This window comes from Pseudophryne corroboree, chromosome 4 (assembly GCF_028390025.1).
Source record: "Pseudophryne corroboree isolate aPseCor3 chromosome 4, aPseCor3.hap2, whole genome shotgun sequence".
In the NCBI taxonomy this organism is placed as follows: Eukaryota; Metazoa; Chordata; class Amphibia; order Anura; family Myobatrachidae; genus Pseudophryne; species Pseudophryne corroboree.
Window position 1 is genome coordinate 192,556,421 of NC_086447.1, and position 25,667 is coordinate 192,582,087.

The following is a 25,667-nucleotide window of genomic DNA, read 5'->3' on the forward strand; positions in this document are numbered from 1 at the left end:
CTGAAGCAGGTCCCTTCTCAGAAGTAGAGGCCACGGATCGTCCGTGACCATCTCTTGAAGTTCCGGGTACCAAGTCCTTCTTGGCCAATCCGGAGCCACTAGTCTTACTCCTCTTTGCCGTATAATCCTCAATACCTTTGGTATGAGAGGCAGAGGAGGAAAAACATATACCGACTGGTACACCCAAGGTGTTACCAGCGCGTCCACAGCTATTGCCTGCGGATCTCTTGACCTGGCGCAATACCTGTCCAGTGTTTTGTTGAGGCGAGACGCCATCATGTCCACCATTGGTTTTACCCAACGGTTTAATAGCATGTGGAAAACTTCTGGATGAAGTCCCCACTCTCCCGGGTGAAGGTCGTGTCTGCTGAGGAATTCTGCTTCCCAGTTGTCCACGCCCGGGATGAATACTGCTGACAGTGCTATCACGTGATTCTCCGCCCAGCGAAGGATCCTGGCAGCTTCTGCCATTGCCCTCCTGCTTCTTGTGCCGCCCTGTCTGTTTACATGGGCGATTGCCGTGATGTTGTCCGACTGGATCAACACCGGTCTTCCTTGAAGCAGAGGTTCCGCCTGGCTTAGAGCATTGTAGATTGCTCTTAGTTCCAGAATGCTTATGTGAAGAGACTTTTTCAGGCTCGACCACACTCCCTGGAAATTTCTTCCCTGTGTGACTGCTCCCCAGCCTCTCAGGCTGGCATCCGTGGTCACCAGGATCCAATCCTGCATGCCGAATCTGCGGCCCTCCAATAGATGAGCCTCCTGCAACCACCACAGACGGGATACCCTTGTCCTCGGCGACAGGGTTATCCGCAGGTGCATCTGAAGATGCGACCCTGACCATTTGTCCAACAGATCCCTTTGCATGGAATCTGCCGAAAGGGATTGCTTCGTAAGAAGCTACCATTTTTTCCCAGGACTCTTGTGCATTGATGTACAGACACCTTTCCTGGTTTTAGGAGGTTCCTGACCAGGTCAGATAACTCCTTGGCTTTTTTTTCGGGAAGAAAAACCTTTTTCTGAACTGTGTCCAGAATCATCCCCAGGAACAGCAGACGAGTTGTCGGCATTAATTGGGATTTTGGAATATTCAGAATCCATCCGTGCTGCTTTAGCACCTCTTGAGATAGTGCTAAACCCATCTCTAGCTGTTCTCTGGACCTTGCCCTTATTAGGAGATCGTCCAAGTATGGGATAATTAATACGCCTTTTCTTCGAAGAAGAAATATTATCTCGGCCATTACCTTTGTAAAGACCCGAGGTGCCGTGGACAAACCAAACGGCAGCGTCTGAAACTGATAGTGACAGTTTTGTACAACGAACCTGAGGTACCCCTGGTGTGAGGGGTAATTGGAACGTGGAGATACGCATCCTTGATGTCCAAGGATACCATAAAGTCCCCTTCTTCCAGGTTCGCTATCACTGCTCTGAGTGACTCCATCTTGAACTTGAACTTCTTTATGTACAGGTTCAAGGACTTCAGATTTAGAATAGGCCTTACCGAGCCATCCGGCTTCGGTACCACAAAAAGAGTGGAATAATACCCCTTCCCTTGTTGTAGAAGAGGTACCTTGACTATCACCTGCTGAGAATACAGCTTGTGAATGTCTTCCAAAACCGTCTCCCTTTCTGAGGGGGACGTTGGTAAAGCAGACTTCAGGAAACGGCGAGGTGGCTCTGTCTCTAATTTCAACCTGTACCCCTGAGATATTATCTGCAGGATCCAGGGATTTACCTGCGAGTGAGCCCACTGCGCGCTGTAATTCTTGAGACGACCGCCTACCGCCCCCGAGTCCGCTTGCGAAGCCCCAGCGTCATGCTGAGGCTTTTGTAGAAGCCGGGGAGGGCTTCTGTTCCTGGGAAGGAGCTGCCTGTTGCTGTCTCTTCCCTCGTCCTCTGCCTCGTGGCAGATATGAATAGCCCTTTGCTCTCTTATTTTTAAAGGAACGAAAGGGCTGCGGTTGAAAGGTCGGTGCCTTTTTCTGTTGGGGAGTGACTTGAGGTAGAAAGGTGGATTTCCCGGCCGTAGCCGTGGCCACCAAATCCGATAGACCGACCCCAAATAACTCCTCTACGCATCGCCTGTCCACTGTCGTGTCCATAAAGCTCTTCTGGCCGAAATGGACATAGCACTTACCCGTGATGCCAGTGTGCAGATATCTCTCTGTGCATCACGCATATAAAGAAATGCATCCTTTATTTGTTCTAACGACAGTAAAATATTGTCCCTGTCCAGGGTATCAATATTTTCGATCAGGGACTCTGACCAAACTACCCCAGCACTGCACATCCAGGCAGTCGCAATAGCTGGTCGTAGTATAACACCTGCATGTGTGTATATACCTTTTTGGATATTTTCCATCCTCCTATCTGATGGATCTTTAAGTGCGGCCGTCTCAGGAGAGGGTAACGCCACTTGTTTTGATAAGCGTGTTAGCGCTTTGTCCACCCTAGGAGGTGTTTCCCAGCGCTCCCTAACCTCTGGCGGGAAAGGGTATAAAGCCAATAACTTCTTTGAAATTAGCAGTTTTTTATCGGGGCACCCCACGCTTCATCACACACGTCATTTAATTCTTCTGATTCGGTAAAAACTACTGGTAGTTTTTTCACACCCCACATATTACCCTGTTTAGTGGTACCTGTAGTATCAGCTAAATGTAACATCTCCTTTATTGCCAAAATCATATAACGTGTGGCCCTACTGGAAAATACGGTTGATTCGTCACCTTCACCACCGGAATCAGTGCCTGTGTCTGGGTCTGTGTCGACCGACTGAGGCAAGGGGCGTTTTACAGCCCCTGACGGTGTTTGAGGCGCCTGGACAGGCACTAATTGAGTGTCCGGCCGCCTCATGTCGGCAAACGACTGCTTAAGCGAGTTGACGCTATCCTGTAATTCCACAAATAAAGGCATCCATTCTGGTGTCGACCCCCTAGGAGGTGACATCCTCATATTTGGCAATTGCTCCGCCTCCACACCAATAACGTCCTCATACATGTCGACACACACGTACCGACACACAGCAGACACACAGGGAATGCTCTATACGAAGACAGGACCCACTAGCCCTTTGGGGAGACAGAGGGAGAGTCTGCCAGCACACACCAAAAAGCGCTATATATGACAGGGATAGCCTTATGATTAAGTGCTCCCTTATAGCTGCTTTTATATTAATATATTGCCATTTATTTTGCCCCCCCTCTCTGTTATACCCTGTTTCTGTAGTGCAGTGCAGGGGAGAGACCTGGGAGCCTTCCTGACCAGCGGAGCTGTGACAGAAAATGGCGCCGTGTGCTGAGGAGATAGGCCCCGCCCCTTTTTCGGCGGGCTCGTCTCCCGCTATTTAGTACATTTAGGCAGGGGTAAATATCTCCATATAGCCTCTGGGGCTATATGTGAGGTATTTTTAGCCTTTTTAAAGGTTTTCATTTGCCTCCCAGGGCGCCCCCCCCCCAGCGCCCTGCACCCTCAGTGACTGCCGTGTGAAGTGTGCTGAGAGGAAAATGCACTGCAGCTGTGCGCTACCTTAAGAAGACTGCAGGAGTCTTCAGCCGCCGATTCTGGACCTCTTCTTGCTTCAGCATCTGTGAGGGGGCCGGCGGCGTGGCTCCGGTGACCATCCAGGCTGTACCTGTGATCGTCCCTCTGGAGCTTCATGTCCAGTAGCCAAGAAGCCAATCCATCCTGCACGCAGGTGAGTTCACTTCTTCTCCCCTCTGTCCCTCGTTGCAGTGATCCTGTTGCCAGCAGGAATCACTGTAAAATAAAAAACCTAAGCTAAACTCTCTAAGCAGCTCTTTATGAGAGCCACCTAGAATTGCACCCTTCTCGGCCGGGCACAAAAATCTAACTGGAGTCTGGAGGAGGGTCATAGGGGGAGGAGCCAGTACACACCACCTGACCTGTAAAAGCTTTACTTTTGTGCCCTGTCTCCTGCGGAGCCGCTATTCCCCATGGTCCTTTCAGGAACCCCAGCATCCACTTAGGACGATAGAGAAAGATAGAAAAGATAGATAAGAGAAAGTCCAAGAATAAAAGGAGAATGAAAAGCTTAAAGATTAGTAAAGATGGAAAGGAAATGAGAAGAAAAACACCACAAAATCACAAATAATACACAGTTCAGTACAAAACAAATGCAGAGCACTTCACTGTTCAATTTTCACTGAGGAAAAAGAGGGGGAACCTAATCAGTCCTCTCCTTATAAGGACTAAGCCCCTCCCATCACCAGACTCCTCAGTCAACTCATAGGCCCATCGTTACCATGGATACCTCCACATCTCCAGCTGTTTCATTCAGCCTGCTATTCAGAATTTTATGTCACTACAGCCATATAAAATGTCCTCCGTTCTCTATATCACACACCTGATACCCTCTATTCACTATACACAGGGTCACACCAATATCACACACCTGATACCCTCTATTCACTATACACAGGGTCACACCAATATCACACACCTGATACCCTCTATTCACTATACACAGGGCCACACCAATATCACACACCTGATACCCCATAATCACTATACACAGGGTCACACAAATATCACACACCTGATACCCTATATTCACTATACACAGGGTCACACCAATATCACACACCTGATACCCCATAATCACTATACACAGGGTCACACCAATATCACACACCTGATACCCTATATTCACTATACACAGGGTCACACCAATATCACACACCTGATACCCTCTATTCACTATACACAGGGTCACACCAATATCACACACCTGATACCCTCTATTTACTATACACAGGGTCACACTAATATCACACACCTGATACCCTCTATTCACTATACACAGGGTCACACCAATATCACACACCTGATACCCTCTATTCACTATACACAGGGTCACACCAATATCACACACCTGATACCCTCTATTCACTATACACAGGGTCACACCAATATCACACACCTGATACCCTATATTCACTATACACAGGGTCACACCAATATCACACACCTGATACCCTATATTCACTATACACAGGGTCACACCAATATCACACACCTGATACCCTATATTCACTATACACAGGGTCACACCAATATCACACACCTGATACCCCATATTCACTATACACAGGGTCACACAAATATCACACACCTGATACCCTCTATTCACTATACACAGGGTCACACCAATATCACACACCTGATACCCTATATTCACTATACACAGGGTCACACCAATATCACACACCTGATACCCTCTATTCACTATACACAGGGTCACACCAATATCACACACCTGATACCCTCTATTCACTATACACAGGGTCACACCAATATCACACACCTGATACCCTATATTCACTATACACAGGGTCACACCAATATCACACACCTGATACCCTCTATTCACTATACACAGGGTCACACAAATATCACACACCTGATACCCTCTATTCACTATACACAGGGTCACACCAATATCACACACCTGATACCCTATATTCACTATACACAGGGTCACACAAATATCACACACCTGATACCCTCTATTCACTATACACAGGGTCACACCAATATCACACACCTGATACCCTATATTCACTATACACAGGGTCACACCAATATCACACACCTGATACCCTATATTCACTATACACAGGGTCACACAAATATCACACACCTGATACCCTATATTCACTATACACAGGGTCACACCAATATCACACACCTGATACCCTCTATTCACTATACACAGGGTCACACCAATATCACACACCTGATACCCTCTATTCACTATACACAGGGCCACACCAATATCACACACCTGATACCCCATAATCACTATACACAGGGTCACACAAATATCACACACCTGATACCCTATATTCACTATACACAGGGTCACACCAATATCACACACCTGATACCCCATAATCACTATACACAGGGTCACACCAATATCACACACCTGATACCCTATATTCACTATACACAGGGTCACACCAATATCACACACCTGATACCCTCTATTCACTATACACAGGGTCACACCAATATCACACACCTGATACCCTCTATTTACTATACACAGGGTCACACTAATATCACACACCTGATACCCTCTATTCACTATACACAGGGTCACACCAATATCACACACCTGATACCCTCTATTCACTATACACAGGGTCACACCAATATCACACACCTGATACCCTCTATTCACTATACACAGGGTCACACCAATATCACACACCTGATACCCTATATTCACTATACACAGGGTCACACCAATATCACACACCTGATACCCTATATTCACTATACACAGGGTCACACCAATATCACACACCTGATACCCTATATTCACTATACACAGGGTCACACCAATATCACACACCTGATACCCCATATTCACTATACACAGGGTCACACAAATATCACACACCTGATACCCTCTATTCACTATACACAGGGTCACACCAATATCACACACCTGATACCCTATATTCACTATACACAGGGTCACACCAATATCACACACCTGATACCCTCTATTCACTATACACAGGGTCACACCAATATCACACACCTGATACCCTCTATTCACTATACACAGGGTCACACCAATATCACACACCTGATACCCTATATTCACTATACACAGGGTCACACCAATATCACACACCTGATACCCTCTATTCACTATACACAGGGTCACACAAATATCACACACCTGATACCCTCTATTCACTATACACAGGGTCACACCAATATCACACACCTGATACCCTATATTCACTATACACAGGGTCACACAAATATCACACACCTGATACCCTCTATTCACTATACACAGGGTCACACCAATATCACACACCTGATACCCTATATTCACTATACACAGGGTCACACCAATATCACACACCTGATACCCTATATTCACTATACACAGGGTCACACAAATATCACACACCTGATACCCTATATTCACTATACACAGGGTCACACCAATATCACACACCTGATACCCTATATTCACTATACACAGGGTCACACCAATATCACACACCTGATACCCTCTATTCACTATACACAGGGTCACACCAATATCACACACCTGATACCCTCTATTTACTATACACAGGGTCACACCAATATCACACACCTGATACCCTCTATTCACTATACACAGGGTCACACAATATCACACACCTGATACCCTCTATTCACTATACACAGGGTCACACCAATATCACACACCTGATACCCTCTATTCACTATACACAGGGTCACACCAATATCACACACCTGATACCCTCTATTTACTATACACAGGGTCACACCAATATCACACACCTGATACCCTATATTCACTATACACAGGGTCACACCAATATCACACACCTGATACCCTATATTCACTATACACAGGGTCACACAAATATCACACACCTGATACCCTATATTCACTATACACAGGGTCACACCAATATCACACACCTGATACCCTCTATTCACTATACACAGGGTCACACCAATATCACACACCTGATACCCTCTATTCACTATACACAGGGTCACACCAATATCACACACCTGATACCCTCTATTCACTATACACAGGGTCACACCAATATCACACACCTGATACCCTATATTCACTATACACAGGGTCACACCAATATCACACACCTGATACTCTATATTCACTATACACAGGGTCACACCAATTATCACACACCTGATACCCTATATTCACTATACACAGGGTCACACCAATATCACACACCTGATACCCTATATTCACTATACACAGGGTCACACCAATATCACACACCTGATACCCTCTATTCACTATACACAGGGTCACACCAATATCACACACCTGATACCCTCTATTCACTATACACAGGGTCCAGAGGCGGATTGCCCATAGGGTTTACAGGGAAGATTCCCGGTGGGCTGACGTACCAATGGGGCCTGTTTTGTTTGTGGACATGTGGTCCTTTTTATAGACATAATGAATAAGATGCAAAATAATTTGCATATATGAAAATTACTTTGCCACTTAGCCTGTGATTGCAGATGATCTAGTGTATGCTCTCTCTGCCTGCTTGGCTGACATATAAGATTGAGTGAATGAATAGTGATTGGGATACGGTTAGTGTAATAAGCAAGAAAATATATCTTTCTAAAGAATGATATAGTGTCCTAAATTCTGAAGGTGTATCATACAATGTGCTCATAATATTTAATTTTATTTCTTTTTAACTTCCCCCTTGATGCTGGACATGCCCACTATCTGGAATGTCTTGGGCGGAGGGTGCTGCTGCCATGGCCCATAGCTAGACCTTACACCTCTGGTGCTGCCCATGTGGGGCCACTAGTACAAATTTTTCAAGGGCTGCTTTTTGTTCCCAATCCTCCCCTGACAGGGTCACACCAATATCACACACCTGATACCCTATATTCACTATGCACAGGGTCACACCAATATCACACACCTGATACCCTATATTCACTATACACAGGGTCACACCAATATCACACACCTAATGAACATGGCTTACTATACAGAGCTCACTCTTATAACACACATGGGACATACTGATAGGGTTGCTATAATATCCATTTAATCATACAACTCTTCGGGGAGTTCGGAGGAGCACTCTGTGCGGGGGAAAGCATGAGGGCAGTGTAGCATCTGGGTACACCCCCATAGTGATAAAAATAAGGGCTAGCAGCAAGGGGATGCAGTCAAAATCCCAGCAGTCATGATCCCAACAGCAGTAGACACCAATATCAACACCTATATTATACATAAATAACCATATATTATTTAACCCCGTCAACCCCAATGTGTACATTTATTAACTATTATGTGAGGTTTTACCTCATGAATTTTAAATATATATATGATCACTTAGATATAGACATAACTTTACCAGCTATACCAATGTAATTATGTACCCCAATCAGTGATCGATGTGGAAATTTTGAAGTGGAGGTATGGAAAAGTGAAGGTTGTAACGCTCCGGAAAAGGGGGTATGGCCACTCAAAAGGGGGTGTGTCTTTAAGTGAAGAGTACCACACCATATACCCCTTATACACAATATGCACCACAATAGTAGGACCCCTTATACTATCTAGTACTGGTGTCCCTTACACATTATGTCACACTGGATGAGCCATAATTCACATTATCTAAATATAAAAAATTTGAATATAGCTTGGGCGCTACCACCTCAAATGTATATAACAATATTTAAAAATAATAAACAATGTTGATAAACAATGAGAGTCTATTATATTGTCCCAGAGAAATTTCTTTGTTCTTCCACAGGTTCACTTTTCTCCAAACAATCCTCAAATCAGAAAACTGTTTTTTTTATTATCAGCTGGTTGCTGCTGAGACTTTTGTAGTTCAGTTCAGTTCTGTAACATGTGCAGGTCCCGGGGACAATATAATAGACTCTCATTGTTTATCAACATTGTTTATTATTTTTAAATATTGTTATATACATTTGAAGTGGTAGCGCCCAAGCTATATTCAAAATTTTTATATTTAGATTATTTGTTATTGGTGATTGGGAATCACCTGAATATATCTGGGCAGCTTTCAGTCCACTAAGCGCTATTTTCTGATCCATATTTCTATATATTTTGATAATTCACATTACACCGCACAGAATGAGCCAAAATTCATGTTACGCCACACAGTATGAGCCAAAATTCACAATGTGCCACACAGTATAATCCAAAGTTCATATTATCCCATACAGTATGATCCAAACTTCACATTACCCCACACAGCATGCTCCAAAATTCATAATATGCCACACAGTATGATCCAAAATTCACAGTATGCCACACCGTATGAGCCAAAATTCAGGGACAGGGAGAGTGACAGCAGGGACATAGAGACAGAAAGAGTGACAGCAGTGATAGGGAGAGTGACAGAAGGATATAATGAGTGATAGTGGGACAGGGAGAGTGACAGAGGGACAGAAAGAGTGATAGAGGGACATAGGGAAGCAGCAGAGGGGGCTGTGATCGGTGGTGGTGCAGAGGCTATAGTCGGCGGTAGTCAGGAGGAGAAGGCCCTGAGCAGTGGCGGTGCGGAGGATGCCGTGGGCAGCGGTGGTGAGGAGAAGGCCCTGGGCAGCGGCGGTGTGGAAGAGGGCGGCGGCGGTGAGAAGGCGAAGGCCCTGGGCAGCGGCGGTTCGGAGGAGGGCGGCGACGGTGAAGCTCTGGTGAAGTCCACCATTTGAAATCTGCCGCGGACTGGCAGTCAATCAGAAGCGTCCAAAGGCCGCTTCTGATTGGATGCCAGTTCCAGAGCTCCAATTAGCACTTGAACAGCGTGGAATTGGAAAGGCGGCAGTGGGGTCTTTAGTGCTCAAAGTGTCGGTATGCCATACCGGTGTATAGCGGCCAACTTCGAGCACTGACCCCAATCATAAGGTAACAGATATGTTTTAGCTTAGGAATGGTAAACAAAATAAATAATCCAACACAAACGATACATCCCTATTCACACATATATGAACATACTTACGCATACACTGAAAATAATAAAGGTACAGTCTTTCTACCTCTCATCATGCAGCCAAGAAAACTAGGGGCTGATTTAACGGGTGTGGTATGGTATGCCGGCGGCCGGGCTCCCAGCGACCAGCATACCGGCGCCTGAAGCCCGGCTGTCGGCATACCGACAGCGTGGCGAGCACAAATGAGCCCCTTGCGGGCCCGGTGGCGCGCTACGCTATTTATTTTCCCTCCAGGGGGGTCGTGGACCCCCACGAGGGAGAAAAACTGTTGATATGCCGGCTGTCGGGATTCCGGCATCGTTATACTGTGCGCCGGGATCCCGACAGTCGGCAACCTGAAGACCACCCGATTTAACATCAAGTGATATTCTTATTATCACTCATTACGAATGAGAAATGGTGGTCCAGCCAATCAGCTCCTGTCATGTGTTTGAAAAATTACAGTGAGGAGCTGATTGGCAGGAGCACCATTTATCAAATCTGCCCTCTACTTTGGGCCACCATGATCAGGATGCTCCCTCACTGACAACATTCCTACCTCATAAGCCGGGTGTAGTATGGTTTGCCTGCGGCCGGGCTCCCGGCGACCAGAATACCGGCACCGGGAGCCCGACCGCCGGCATACCGACAGCATGGCGAGCGCAAAGGAGCCCCTTGCGCTATTTATTCTCCCTCCAGGGGGTCGTGGCCCCCCCACGAGGGAGAATATCTGTCGTATGCCGGGTGTCGGTATTCCGGCGCCGGTATACTGTGCGCCGGGATCCCGACATTCGGCATACTGAAGACCACACCATAAGCCAAGCACTAGAAGTGTGCACATGGCAAGGGTGCTGGGAACTATAGGCCTAATTCAGACCTGATCGCACCTCTGCGAATTTGCAGAGGTTTGCGATCAGATAGTCACTGCCCAGACACTGTGAATACCTGCCCCGTGCGAGTTTGCGTACGCCTTGCAAAACGTTTTGCAAATGGCAGTCAGCTACAAATCCGTTCGCAACTCACTCACCATCTAATGATTTTTCCAGTCTGTGTGTAGCCCAGGACCTACTCCTACAGTGCGAAAAAACAGGCTGATCGGACATCACATGCCCTCCCTGAAAACGCTTGGGAACGTCTGCGTTTTTCCTGATACTCCCAGAAAACGGCTAGTTACCACTCCCAAACGTTCGCTTCCTGTCAATCAATCTGCGTACGCCTAGTGATCAAAAACGACTCAGGATTTTTTCACAGTCTGACCTCGCGCCTGCACATTACGACCCGTACACATGCGCAGTTGTTTGATAATCGACTGCTTTGCGATTTCGCACAACAGCGATCTGGTCTGAATTAGGCCCTATATTGCGGTGTTTCTCATAAAGCAAATAGTACAAACAGAAGACCACCCCCTACTGCCTGTCCTAACAGAACAGTATGCTCGTTTTTGTATTGCAGCACCATAATCTGAAGCACATTGCTACTGTATATTAATAAACAGTATTAAGGCACATACTGTACTTGTGTGTGATACAGTAAGTACTGTCTTTATCCGTCACTGCCACCATGTGGCCATTATTTGAATTATAATGCTTTTATAATTTTGGGGTATAAAAACAAAACAAATATACAGATACAGCAAGTACATTATCAATACCAGGGCTTATAGCATTTGTGACTAAGGTACTTAGGGGCAAGGCCGGCTCCGGGGCTTGTGGCGCCCCGGGCGGCTTTAGGGGGCGTGGCTTTGTACAGGGGGCGTGGTCATTTACGCCCCCTGTACAGCTGACTTGATGTGCGGTGCGCGATGACGTCATCGCGCACCGCACAGCAAAGGTCCTCTCCACGAAGGGAAACTAGACGCGTAGCGTCTAGTTCCCTTCGTGGAGAGGACCTTTGCTGTGCGGTGCGCGATGACGTCATCGCGCACCGCACAGTAAAGGACCTCTCCAGGAAGGGAAACTAGACGCGTACGCGTCTAGTTTCCCTTCCCAGCGGTAACAGCCGGGGGCAGCGGGCAGCGGGCACACACCAGCAGCGGATCTTGCCCTGGTGCGGCGCCCTCCGGAGGGCGCCCTGCGCCCTCCGGAAGGCGGCGCCCCGGGCAAAAGTACTGCTTGCCCGTGGCAAGATCCGCTACTGCTTAGGGGGTCATTCAGCTCTGATCGATGGGCAGCATTTTTTGCTGTCCTGCAATCAGACAGTCACCGCCTACAGGGGGAGTACATTTTAGCTGTGCAAGTGTGCGATCACATGTGTAGCTGAGCTGTTTGTGCAGTCTCTGCGCAGCCCAGGACTTACTCTTCCAGTGCGATTGAATCCTGCTGATCGGGGCCGGAGCTGACGTCAGACACCCTCCCTGAAAACGCTTGAGCCTGCCTGTGTTTTCCCGGACACTCCTGGAAAACGGTCAGTTGCCACCCACAAATGGCCTCTTCCTGTCAATCACCTTGCGAACGCCCATGTGAATGGATCCTTCGCACCATCCCGTCGCTGATGGGCGATCCCCATTGTAGCTGTCCGACATGCCTACGCATTGCTGCTCAGACGCATGCGCATTTCGGATCTGATCACCCACTGTGCGAAAACGCACAGCAGCGATCAGATCGGAATAACTCCCAAAGTACAATGCAATGACTCTCCTTTCTTTATTCTTCACATTGAAATTGTGTATTGTACTATTCCTAATATTTTTGTCTTTCTCATTACGAGGTGCAATTCATGCAGCCAATAGGGGAAATTGGAAAAGAAAGTAAAGACATGGTGGATGTAATCAGTGATTTACCTTACACCGCTAATTACATCTGTTGTGACCACGGAGAGGATCCTTTGTTACCTGGGATTCACTTGAATGTGTGTGTTTTTACGCTCAATACAGTATGTGGGGAACAGGGGCATATTCAAAGCGGAGGGGGGTCCATGTGTAGTTTTTAGGGCCCCCTCCACTCTGGCAGGCAGCAGTGGGAAAATCACAGTGGAAATGGCCGCCTCAGCTTTTTCCCAATGATTTTCCCTACTGCGCATGCACAAAATGACAGAAAAATAGAGGCCACTAAATTTTATCGGAGCCCTTAGTGCCAATTAGTGCTCAGAGTCACTGTCTCTGCCACTGTCGTGGGATTTCGGAGAGATAAATATAGAAAAAATGGGTGCAGTGTGTGGGGTGTTTCTCGGGGATGTAGTCGGAATCCCAGCGGTCGAAATCCCAGCTGTCAAAATCCCGACACAGGAATCCCGACCACCAGAATGCTGGCAGCGGCACCACAGCTATTCCCTATACTGGGTGTCCACGACACCCATGGAGGGGGCATAGAACCTGTGGTGAGCGCAGTGAGCCACCGAGCCTGCAGCGTGGCGAGCGCAGCAAGCGTGCAAGGGTCTTCATTGCGCTCACCCCCCTGTTGGAATTCTGGCGGCCGGGATTCCGGCACACCTGTGTCTAGTAGGCAGCCACCTTTTTCTCTGTGGGGATTTTGTTTTTTGATGCTTTTATTTATGTTTATATCAATTATCAGTTTTTACCGAAATTGGTAAGGACAGATCAGGCTTTGGTTCGATTCTGATCCACAAAGTTTGGGTGGAATCGGATTTTTGGAGAATCACATCTCTACTGTTTACTAAGCCTTGGTGAGAGATAAAGTGGAGAGAGACAAAGGGCAGTATTCAATTCTTTTCACCACATCCACACCCATTCTGTTTCTGCTGACGGGCATGGTATAATCATCTCAGCTCGCTACCCCTAGGGTAGCGAGGGCTCCCAACCCTTTATGCAGCTAAACCTGATTACTATCGGCGCGATATACGCTATAACGGGGATCACTTTAGAAAGGAGATTGAGCGTGATAAATCATTTGAATACCGCCCAAAGTGAGAAAATGGCAGTGAGGAGCTGATTAGTTGATACTTTATCTCCACCTACTTTATCTCTCTCCAAGGTTTAGTAAATAATCCCCATAGAGAGAAAAATACTTGTCTCTTCATCACTTTATATAGAGTTACACTATACACACTATAGGGGTCATTCCGAGTTGATCGCTAGCTGAATTTGTTCGCAGCACAGCGATCAGGCTAAAAAAACGGCAGTTCTGTGCATGTGACGTACGGGCACAACGAACGATGTAGTTTTGCACAGGGTTTAGCGATGCATTTCAGTTGCACTGCTTGCCGCAGAATGATTGACATGAAGTGGGCGTTTCTGGGTGGCAACTGACCATTTTCAGGGAGTGTTCGGAAAAACGCAGGCGTGCCAGGAAAAACGCAGGCATGGATGGGCGAATGCTGGGCGGGTTTGTGACGTCAAATCCGGAACTGAATAGTCTGAAGTGATCGCAAGTGCTGAGTAGGTTTTGAGCTACTCTGAAACTGCACAAAAAATGTTTGCAGGCGCTCTGTGTTACAACCGTTCGCACTTCTGCTAAGCTAAAATACACTCCCAGTGGGCGGCGGCATAGCGTTTGCATGGCTGCTAAAACTAGCTAGCGAGCGATCAACTCGGAATGACCCCCTATATACTGTTTTTTTCTTTTCATACAGCCACCACTGGAAATCATGATTAGATACACAAGCATGGGGATGTGGTCAAGATGCTGACTGTCGGGATCCCAGCAGTCAAAATGCCGACGTGGGAATCCCAACAGTTGCCAGAATGCCGACACTGAAATCACAACAGGGTCAGGAGACAGACACCGGAATCCTGTCAGCCGGCATCCCGAGCATAAGAATAGCAGGCAGGTTAGGCCTGGGGGGTGGGGGATTTAGTTTAGGCACCGCCAAGGGCGTTATGGTCAGGTTGTGGGGGTCGGGGGGGGGGGGGGGGTTAAGGTTAGGCTGTGGAAAGAGAGTGTTAGGGTTAGGGGGTAGGGGGAGCAGTCTTACCTCCCCTTGTCTGGATTTACACTATCGTGATGCTGGCGTCAGTAATCTGCCGCCGGCATCTCGTCGGCTGGGATATCGTACTAGATCCCATCTCCATGTTGGGGGGATAATTCCACTTGTGACTTTTATGGTGTTGTAGCGCCAAAACATCAGGAACCACTATTTACTGTTTGAGTTTCTATTGCAATGACGTGGAACCGCCGATAATAGCGCGGAACCGCTGGCAACGCCAACTCATCTTGTCTCCTTTCTGCCTGGTTGCCTCAAACTTGCAACATACCTCCAACATAGGCTCGCAACCTGTGGCTCTTTACTATAACCACTTCAAAGTAACAAAGCTTGCTGGCACTTATAGTTCTATAAAGGCTAAAGAGCCTGTGTGTTTTGAATATTGCTCTAAAAAATGTAGCATTTTAAATGTATCTTTTCCTTCATACAGAGACAGCCCAAAATAACTAATTGTTATTTTAGGTTACTTGTATGTAGATGAATTTGTCTTGCTTTCAATTTGTCTTATTTTCTGTCTTGTATAAAATCTTTGTAATCTTTCTAACTTTCATTTGTTAGTGTCAGTTTGGTCTGATAGCCGTTCAGTTTATAATCTGATTTATGTGACTATCATGCGGTTTATCATACCCCATGTTGGGAGGGTGGTGCTCCGGGACGTGTGGTAAGCTAAATGGCTCAAGTGGCACTGGCTAGCACCAGAGCCAGATTTGCATGCAATATATGAGCCAAAGGGTACATCTCGTCATTATACACAGGTGCAGCAGTATAAACTCCAGGAAATTTGGTGAGTTTTGATCAGAGATGTGCGGAGAAGTTAGATAGGTGAGGCACTGCCTCCCCTGCCAGAGACTTTTTACTCCAGAGTTTTGGCTATAAAAATGATTAGAATAATGCAAAGAAGATATTTCAAACAAATTATTAGTATTTTTCATATACTTTATACAGTCAAAACTCTGTCACAAACGTTAGTGTGACAGGAAAGGCTCTGCCTCACCCCACTGCACGTCACTGGTAGTGCTACTTCATCTTGCATTACTGTAACAGAAGAGGAGAGGAATTGTTCAAAGCCAATAGAAGATGCAGCCATAGTAGAAGGGCAAACAATTTCTCTGTGATGGTGTAGACACAGTGCTTAAAGTGGTCCTAGAGAGGTGGTGGAACTCCCCCCACATCCCCCCACCACCACCCCTGGCGCCAATTTTAATAAAGGGATCGCATGCACGCTGCGGAAAAAAAGGGGGCATGGTCTCAAAAATAAAGGGGCATGGTCACGCAATAGTATCCCCAATTCAAATTATGCCACACAATAGCATAATCTTATTCACATTACACCACATAGTAGTGTTCCTTATTCATGTTATAACACACATCATATACACAAAGCCCACCGTAGTAGCACCCCTGATACACATAATGCCCACAGCAGTAGTGCCCCTTATACCATGCCCACAGTAGTAGTGCCCCTTATGCAATGCCTACTGTAGTGGTAGTGCCCCTTATGTAGAGCCCATAGTAGTGGTGACCCTTATACAGTGCCACCAGTAGTAGTGCCCCTTATGTCCTCAGGAGTAATGCCCCTTATGAAGTGCCCCCTATATAATGCCATCATTATTAGTGCCCCAGTAGTAATGCCCCTGTGTAGTATTGCCCCCTGTAGTAGTGCCCCCAGTAGTAATATCCCCTGTAGTATTGACCTTGTGTAGTAATGCCCCCAGTAGTAATGCCCCATAGTATGCCCCATGTAGTATTGCCCCCAATAGTATTGCCTCCTGTAGATTTGCTCCCATAGTTATGCCTCCATGTAGTAATGCCCCTGTAGTTATGCCCCATGTAGATTTGCTCCCATAGTTATGCCCCCATGTAGTATTTCCCCCAGTGGTATTGACCCCAGTGGTAATGCCCCCGTAGTTATGCCCCCAGTAGTAATGCACTAGTAGTATTGCCCCCATAGTTATGCCCCATGTAGTATTGCCCCCAGCAGTTATGAGCTATGCCTCCAGTAGTAATGCCCCCATAGTTATGCCTGCAGTAGTATTGCCCCTAGTAGTAATGCCCCCATAGTTATGCTCCCATGTAGTACTGCCCCAGTAGTTATGCCCCATGTGGTATTGCCCCCGTAGTTATGCCCCCTTGTAGTATTGCCTCCTGTAGTAGCGCCGCTTACACAAACACACACACAAAAACCTCACAATACTTACCTTAAGCCCTGCTCTTGTGTCCGACTGCTGCCGTCCATCTGGCCATCTGCTCCTCGGAACTATGGGAGAGACGTCACCACCTATGGTGATCATTCGGGCCCAGGTTGAGCAAATATGTAAAGAGAAAAGAATGTATCAAACAAAAGCAGACAGGCAATCTAGACAATGGAAGGGAGAAATAAAAGGTAGTGAAGTGTATTATGTTATTATTCCAGGACATTATATTATGTAAAGGGATGGAGAGCTATTGTTACACATTTAGGGCAAACCAGTGCAAATGTTTATGTAGATAGTAGATCAGGATAAACAAATGATAGATATATGAGCCCCACATTGTGTTGAAACATTTCCCAGGGTTCTTTAAAATGGAACTAAAGGGCTTTGCATATCGTTTATGAAAGTAAGAGAATGTAAGTAACTGTGCTTTCCCATGGAAATATAAATGATATAATATACCAGAGGAGAGGGAATGGTTGCTTATTCACTGTGCTTACCCTGCTCTGCAGTTGTCTCTTTATCTGCAATGTGCTCCTTTTAGTATTGGCCAGAATATCTGTTTCTGATGTGTTAATGATCTACAGTACCTGCATATCACACAGCTACATCACTACAGTACAGTATATACCCCAAGGTTTGCACATGGAAAATTGGGGCAAAACAAGCACCAGCCTAAATACACCATAACACTGCCTCAAACTTGCCATTTCTGCCCACTGTTGGATGAAACCCCAGCCCTTTTGAAGAACATAAATCAGAAATATCTTGTCAAAACTAGGACAGTTGGGAGGCATACTAACACTAGGGACAGCCATGGAACAGACAAGCTCCACACTCCCAGTCTGAGGAGCCAAGTATGCCACCTCCATCTCTGTCTGTGACGGTAAAAAGCACCAGGGGTTAGGGGTTCATCACCAGAAAAGGAGGCATCTAGGCAGTGCCGGCCCTAACCAACATGATGCCCTAGGCAAGATTTTGGCTGGTGCCCCCTAGCACCGCCGCTAGTTCTGCAGGAGATGCCTGGCATGAGTCAGCTGGCAGCTCTGCTAACATCGGGCGCCTTTTGTTTATGAAAATGCATCTTATTTGCATTATTATGTGGCTAGGATGCACAAGCAGCTTCTGCTGATTAAAATGATATGCAGCATGCCTATATTCTGTGTGCGACTGCGGCTGTATCTGCATACGAAATGCTACATTGCAGTGATTTCCAGGAATACACTGCAACGTAGCATTTCGTATGCAGATACAGCCGCAGTCACACACAGAATATAGGCATGCCGCATATCATTTTAATCAGCAGAACCTGCTGGTGCCCCTAAGCATACCAAATGCCCTAGGCATTTGCCTAGTTTGCCTATACCTAAGGCCGGCTCTGCATCTAGGGCTTGAGCCAGTCACAACGTTTTCCCATGCAGGCCACTTGTTATTGGCGGGCAGGGTACTCGCTGTTGTAATCAATAGATACAAATTGATATAGGGAGAAATAAAAACACCATTGCTGTGCAACTCACATCAATGGCCAATTCATTTCTAGGACCCATTTATTTAAAAGGGGATTCTAAATAGAGCACACAACCCCAATCAACATTTAAAAATACAGCACAATGCCAGTAAAACAGCTTATGTGAACTGTAGGAAGGTATGTGCAGAATGAGCTCCCGTAAGCTGGCCATACACTAGGGGGGTAATTCCAAGTTGATCGCAGCAGGAATTTTGTTAGCAGTTGGGCAAAGCCATGGGGGTAATTCCAAGTTGATTGCAGCAGGATTTTTGATAGCAATTGGGCAAAACCATGTGCACTGCAGGGGAGGCAGATATAACGTGCAGAGAGAGTTAGATTTGGGTGGGTTGTTTTGTTTCTGTGCAGGGTAAATACTGGCTGCTTTATTTTTACACTGCTAATTAGATTGTAGATTGAACACACCACACCCAAATCTAACTCTCTCTGCACATGTTAAATCTGCCTCCCCTGCAGTGCACATGGTTTTGCCCAACTGCTAAAAAAAATTCCTGCTGTGATCAACTTGGAATTACCCCCATGGTTTTGCCCAACTGCTAACAAAATTCCTGCTGCGATCAACTTGGAGTTACCCCCTAGGTCAATATCACGTACAAATGTAAAATTTTGCTGCATTATTCGATGCATCTTGCGCACGTTGTGCATGTTTTAGGTACGATTACGATGCGATGTGCAGCCCCGTGGGTTGAATGTCGCATCCTCAGATCATATGTGCAGCCCATATTATCCGTCGTAATCGTATGCACATCGTACCTTGGGCCTAATACAGAACTGGACGCTGCAGCTGCAGCGTTCGCAGATTGAAGTCTGGTGAAGTGTGCGCACGCGCCGAAGTCGCACTGTGCGTGTACACAGTGAGACGTGATGGCATCTCACTTGTGCAATCGCCTCTGCCTGATTGACCGGCAGAGTCGGTCGGGGGCGTGTCAGCGGCATTGGGACGGCATTGTGGTGGGGTTGGGGGGCGCAGCCCGGACAACGGAGGCATGTCTGGACCATTTCCGGGGTGGGTTGCGGCAACTATTTGATGTCACACACAGCCGCTGCGACCAAAAACATGGCGGGTAGCAGGCTGCCTTCGCAGCTAGGTTGCGTAGGCAGAGGGCTACTCGGCAGGTGCGAAAGCATTGATGCCCTGCGATGCTTTCGCATGTCTGCAGGGGGAGCTGGATCCGGCATGCGGGGCGGACTTGCACTGTGCTGGATGTTCCCCCGCGTGTAGATTTGTGTTTTTTCGCCATCTATGATCAGGTCTGAATTAGGCCCTTTATTTTATGCATATACAATGCATCGATCTCTGGAACATTCGATCAGCGTCATTTGAGTGGCATTTTCCTGGACACTCCCATCCGCTATTTTGCAGCTCCGCTGATGGCAGGAGAGGAGTGCACAGCATCTAGTATGTATAATTGCTGTTCAGCAATGCACACTGTCCACCAATGTTTGTTGATGCCTAGAGAGGATGTTTTTAGCCCCTGCAGACTCCGATCTGTTTGTACACATACACTGACCACCAATGTTTTATTATGCAGTACTGACACACCCTATATAGTGCTACTGTCCACCTTTCTTTTGTGGTGCAAATATGCAGATACTGTACCCCAAATGTGCTAGTGTCCCATGTGTTATATTCTATGCTGATGTTTTTCAAATGTGATTTTGCTACTGTACCCCAAATGCATATTACCCGCTAGTGTCATCTCATGTGGTTTTTCTATGCTGATGTGGTGGAAAGGTGATTTTGCTACTTCACCCCAAATACATATTACCCGCTAGCATGTTCACATGTGTTTTTTGTATGCTGATGTGGTGCAAAGGTGATTTTACAGATACTGTACCCCAAACTAATCATGTACATATATGTGCACTATATATCATTAAAGTACCAAATATTGATTTCATTCACACAAAAGACACTGCTTGTTAAGTTTTAATGTAATATTTTTAATTTTAAATAATAATACACAAAATTATACCAATTCATATAACGGTGCACAGTAGTCTCCATTATTCAAATATGCCGCACAGTAACTCCGCTACACCAGGTAGAGCCCCTTTTACACCTTACGGCAGACAGAATCACCTTTTTACACATTACGGCAGACAGCGTCCACCTTTTACACATGGTGACAAAGGCACATACACAGGGTGACAAAGGAGCATACACAGGGTGACAAAGGAGCATACACAGGGTGACAGAGACATAACCATGGTGACAAAATTGCATACACAGGGTGACAGGGACATACACATGGTGACAAAGGCGCATACACAGTATGACAGGGACATACAGGGTGACAAAGGAGCATACACAGGGTGACAGAGGGGCATATATACAGGGTGACAGGGACATAACCACGGTGACATAAGGGCATACACAGGATGACAGTGGCACGTATACACAGGGTAACATTGGGTAATGCACTTGGGATGACAGTGGGACATATTCACAGAACAGTAGGACAGTGGGTCATACACAGGGTGACAACGCTTGTTCCCCCTGTGCCAACCCCCCTGCCTCCCTTAAATCTGATTTCTCTGACGTCCTAGTGGATGCTGGGGACTCCGTCAGGACCATGGGGATTAGCGGCTCCGCAGGAGACAGGGCACAAAAATAAAGCTTTAGGATCAGGTGGTGTGCACTGGCTCCTCCCCCTATGACCCTCCTCCAAGCCCCAGTTAGGTTTTTGTGCCCGTCCGAGCAGGGTGCAATCTAGGTGGCTCTCCTAAAGAGCTGCTTAGAAAAAGTTTTTAGGTTTTTTATTTTCAGTGAGTCCTGCTGGCAACAGGCTCACTGCAACGAGGGACTTAGGGGAGAAGAAGTGAACTCACCTGCGTGCAGGATGGATTGGCTTCTTAGGCTACTGGACACCATTAGCTCCAGAGGGATCGAACACAGGCCCAGCCATGGAGTCCGGTCCCGGAGCCGCGCCGCCGACCCCCTTGCAGATGCCGAAAAGTGAAGAGGTCCAAAAACCGGCGGCAGAAGACTTTTCAGTCTTCATGAGGTAGCGCACAGCACTGCAGCTGTGCGCCATTGTTGTCAGCACACTTCACACCAGCGGTCACTGAGGGTGCAGGGCGCTGGGGGGGGCGCCCTGGGCAGCAATGAAATACCTATACTGGCTAAAAAATACATCACATATAGCCTCTGGGGCTATATGGATGTATTTAACCCCTGCCAGGTCTCACAAACTCCGGAGAAGAGCCCGCCGAAATAGGGGGCGGGGCCTATCTCCTCAGCACACAGCACCATTTTCCTGCTCAGCTCCGCTGCGAGGAAGGCTCCCAGGACTCTCCCCTGCACTGCACTACAGAAACAGGGTAAAACAGAGAGGGGGGGGCACTTTTTTGGCATTTTTTGATATATATTAAGCTGCTATAAGGGAGACAACACTTCTATAGGGTTGTTCCTATATATTTATAGCGCTTGGGTGTGTGCTGGCAAACTCTCCCTCTGTCTCCCCAAAGGGCTAGTGGGGTCCTGTCTTCGATAAGAGCATTCCCTGTGTGTCTGCTGTGTGTCGGTACGTGTGTGTCGACATGTATGAGGACGATGTTGGTGTGGAGGCGGAGCAATTGCCGGTAATGGTGATGTCACCCCCTAGGGAGTCGACACCGGAATGGATGGCTTTGTTTATGGAATTACGTGATAATGTCAGCACATTACAAAAATCAGTTGACGACATGAGACGGCCGGCAAACCAGTTAGTACCTGTACAGGCGTCTCAGACACCGTCAGGGGCTGTAAAACGCCCTTTACCTCAGTCGGTCGACACAGACCCAGACACGGACACCGAATCTAGTGTCGACGGTGAAGAAACAAACGTATTTTCCAGTAGGGCCACACGTTATATGATCACGGCAATGAAGGAGGCTTTGCATATCTCTGATACTGCATGTACCACAAAAAGGGGTATTATGTGGGGTCTGAAAAAACTACCTGTAGTTTTTCCTGAATCAGACGAATTGAATGAAGTGTGTGATGGAGCGTGGGTTAACCCCGATAGAAAACTGCTAATTTCAAAGAAGTTATTGGCATTATATCCTTTCCCGCCAGAGGTTAGGGCGCGCTGGGAAACACCCCCTAGGGTGGATAAGGCGCTCACATGCTTATCTAAACAAGTGGCGTTACCGTCTCCTGAAACGGCCGCCCTCAAGGATCCAGCGGATAGGAGGCTGGAAACTACCCTGAAAAGTATATACACTCATACTGGTGTTATACTGCGACCAGCCATCGCCTCTGCATGGATGTGCAGTGCTGGGGTGGTTTGGTCGGATTCCCTGACTGAAAATATTGATACCCTGGATAGGGACAGTATTTTATTGACTTTAGAGCAATTAAAGGATGCTTTTCTTTATATGCGAGATGCTCAGAGGGATATTTGCACTCTGGCATCGAGAGTAAGTGCGATGTCCATATCTGCCAGAAGAAGTTTATGGACGCGACAATGGTCAGGTGATGCGGATTCCAAACGGCATATGGAAGTATTGCCGTATAAGGGGGAGGAATTATTTGGGGTCGGTCTATCGGATTTGGTGGCCACGGCAACAGCCGGGAAATCCACCTTTTTTACCTCAGGTCCCCTCCCAACAGAAAAAGACACCGTCTTTTCAGCCGCAGTCCTTTCGTTCCTATAGGAACAAGCGGGCGAAAGGACAGTCATATTTGCCCCGAGGCAAAGGTAAGGGTAAGAGTGCACCAAGCAGCTTCTTCCCAGGAGCAGAAGCCCCCCCCCGGCTTCTGCAAAGCCCTCAGCATGACGTTGGGGCTTTACAAGCGGACTCAGGGGCGGTGGGGGGTCGACTCAAGAATTTCAGCGCACAGTGGGCTCACTCACAGGTGGACCCCTGGATCCTGCAGATAGTATCACAGGGTTACAGGTTAGAATTCGAGAAGTCTCCCCCTCGCCGGTTCCTAAAGTCTGCTCTGCCAACGTCTCCCTCAGACAGGGCGACGGTATTGGAAGCCATTCACAAGCTGTATTCTCAGCAGGTGATAGTCAAGGTACCCCTCCTACAACAGGGAAAGGGGTATTATTCCACACTATTTGTGGTACCGAAGCCGGACGGCTCGGTAAGACCTATTCTAAATCTGAAATCTTTGAACCTGTACATACAAAAATTCAAGTTCAAGATGGAGTCACTCAGAGCAGTGATAGCGAATCTGGAAGAAGGGGACTTTATGGTGTCCCTGGACATCAAGGATGCTTACCTGCATGTCCCAATTTGCCCTTCACATCAAGGGTACCTCAGGTTCGTGGTGCAAAACTGTCATTATCAGTTTCAGACGCTGCCGTTTGGATTGTCCACGGCACCTCGGGTCTTTACCAAGGTAATGGCCGAAATGATGTTTCTTCTGCGAAGAAAAGGCGTATTAATTATCCCTTACTTGGACGATCTCCTGATAAGGGCAAGGTCCAGGGAACAGCTGGGGGACGTAGTAGCACTAACCCAAGTAGTGCTGCAACAGCACGGGTGGATTCTGAATTTTCCAAAATCTCAATTGACCCCGACGACACGTCTGCTGTTCCTGGGAATGATTCTGGACACGGTTCAGAAAAAGGTGTTTCTTCCGGAGGAGAAAGCCAGGGAGTTATCCGAACTTGTCAGGAACCTCCTAAAACCAGGGAAAGTGTCTGTGCATCAATGCACAAGAGTCCTGGGAAAGATGGTGGCTTCTTACGAAGCGATTCCATTCGGCAGATTCCACGCAAGAACTTTTCAGTGGGATCTGCTGGACAAATGGTCCGGATCACATCTGCAGATGCATCAGCGGATAACCTTATCGCCACGGACAAGAGTGTCTCTTCTGTGGTGGTTGCAAAGTGCTCATCTGTTAGAGGGCCGCAGATTCGGCATACAGGACTGGGTCCTGGTGACCACGGATGCCAGTCTGAGAGGCTGGGGAGCGGTCACACAGGGAAGAAACTTCCAGGGAGTATGGTCAAGCCTGGAGATGTCTCTTCACATAAATATACTGGAGCTAAGAGCGATTTACAATGCTCTAAGCCTGGCAAAACCCCTGCTTCAGGGTCAGCCAGTGTTGATCCAGTCGGACAACATCACGGCAGTCGCCCACGTAAACAGACAGGGCGGCACAAGAAGCAGGAGAGCAATGGCAGAAGCTGCAAGGATTCTTCGCTGGGCGGAAGATCATGTGATAGCACTGTCAGCAGTGTTCATTCCGGGAGTGGACAACTGGGAAGCAGACTTCCTCAGCAGACACGATCTACACCCGGGAGAGTGGGGACTTCATCCAGAAGTTTTCCACATGATTGTGAACCGTTGGGAAAAACCAAAGGTGGACATGATGGCGTCTCGCCTCAACAAAAAACTGGACAGGTATTGCGCCAGGTCAAGAGACCCTCAGGCAATAGCTGTGGACGCTCTGGTAACACCGTGGGTGTTCCAGTCAGTGTATGTGTTTCCTCCTCTGCCTCTCATACCAAAAGTACTGAGAATTATACGGCAAAGGGGAGTAAGAACGATACTCGTGGCTCCGGATTGGCCAAGAAGAACTTGGTACCCGGAACTTCAGGAGATGCTCACGGAAGATC

The 25,667-nt window shown here is 47.3% G+C and overlaps 1 protein-coding gene across 4 annotated transcripts in view; it reads right to left on the reverse strand.

Moving 5' to 3' along the window:
- OTOS (otospiralin) overlaps positions 1-18,105 on the reverse strand; it is a 102,408-nt gene extending 84,303 nt beyond the window's left edge. For all 4 annotated transcript variants that reach the window (XM_063919553.1, XM_063919551.1, XM_063919552.1 and 1 more), the window contains exons 1-3: positions 18,083-18,105; positions 17,589-17,668; positions 16,385-16,425 (exon numbers count right to left, since the gene is read on the reverse strand). The gene's annotated coding sequence lies outside the window, so the exon portion shown is untranslated. The remainder of the gene's footprint in view (positions 1-16,384; positions 16,426-17,588; positions 17,669-18,082) is intronic.
- Positions 18,106-25,667: the final 7,562 nt, after the last annotated feature.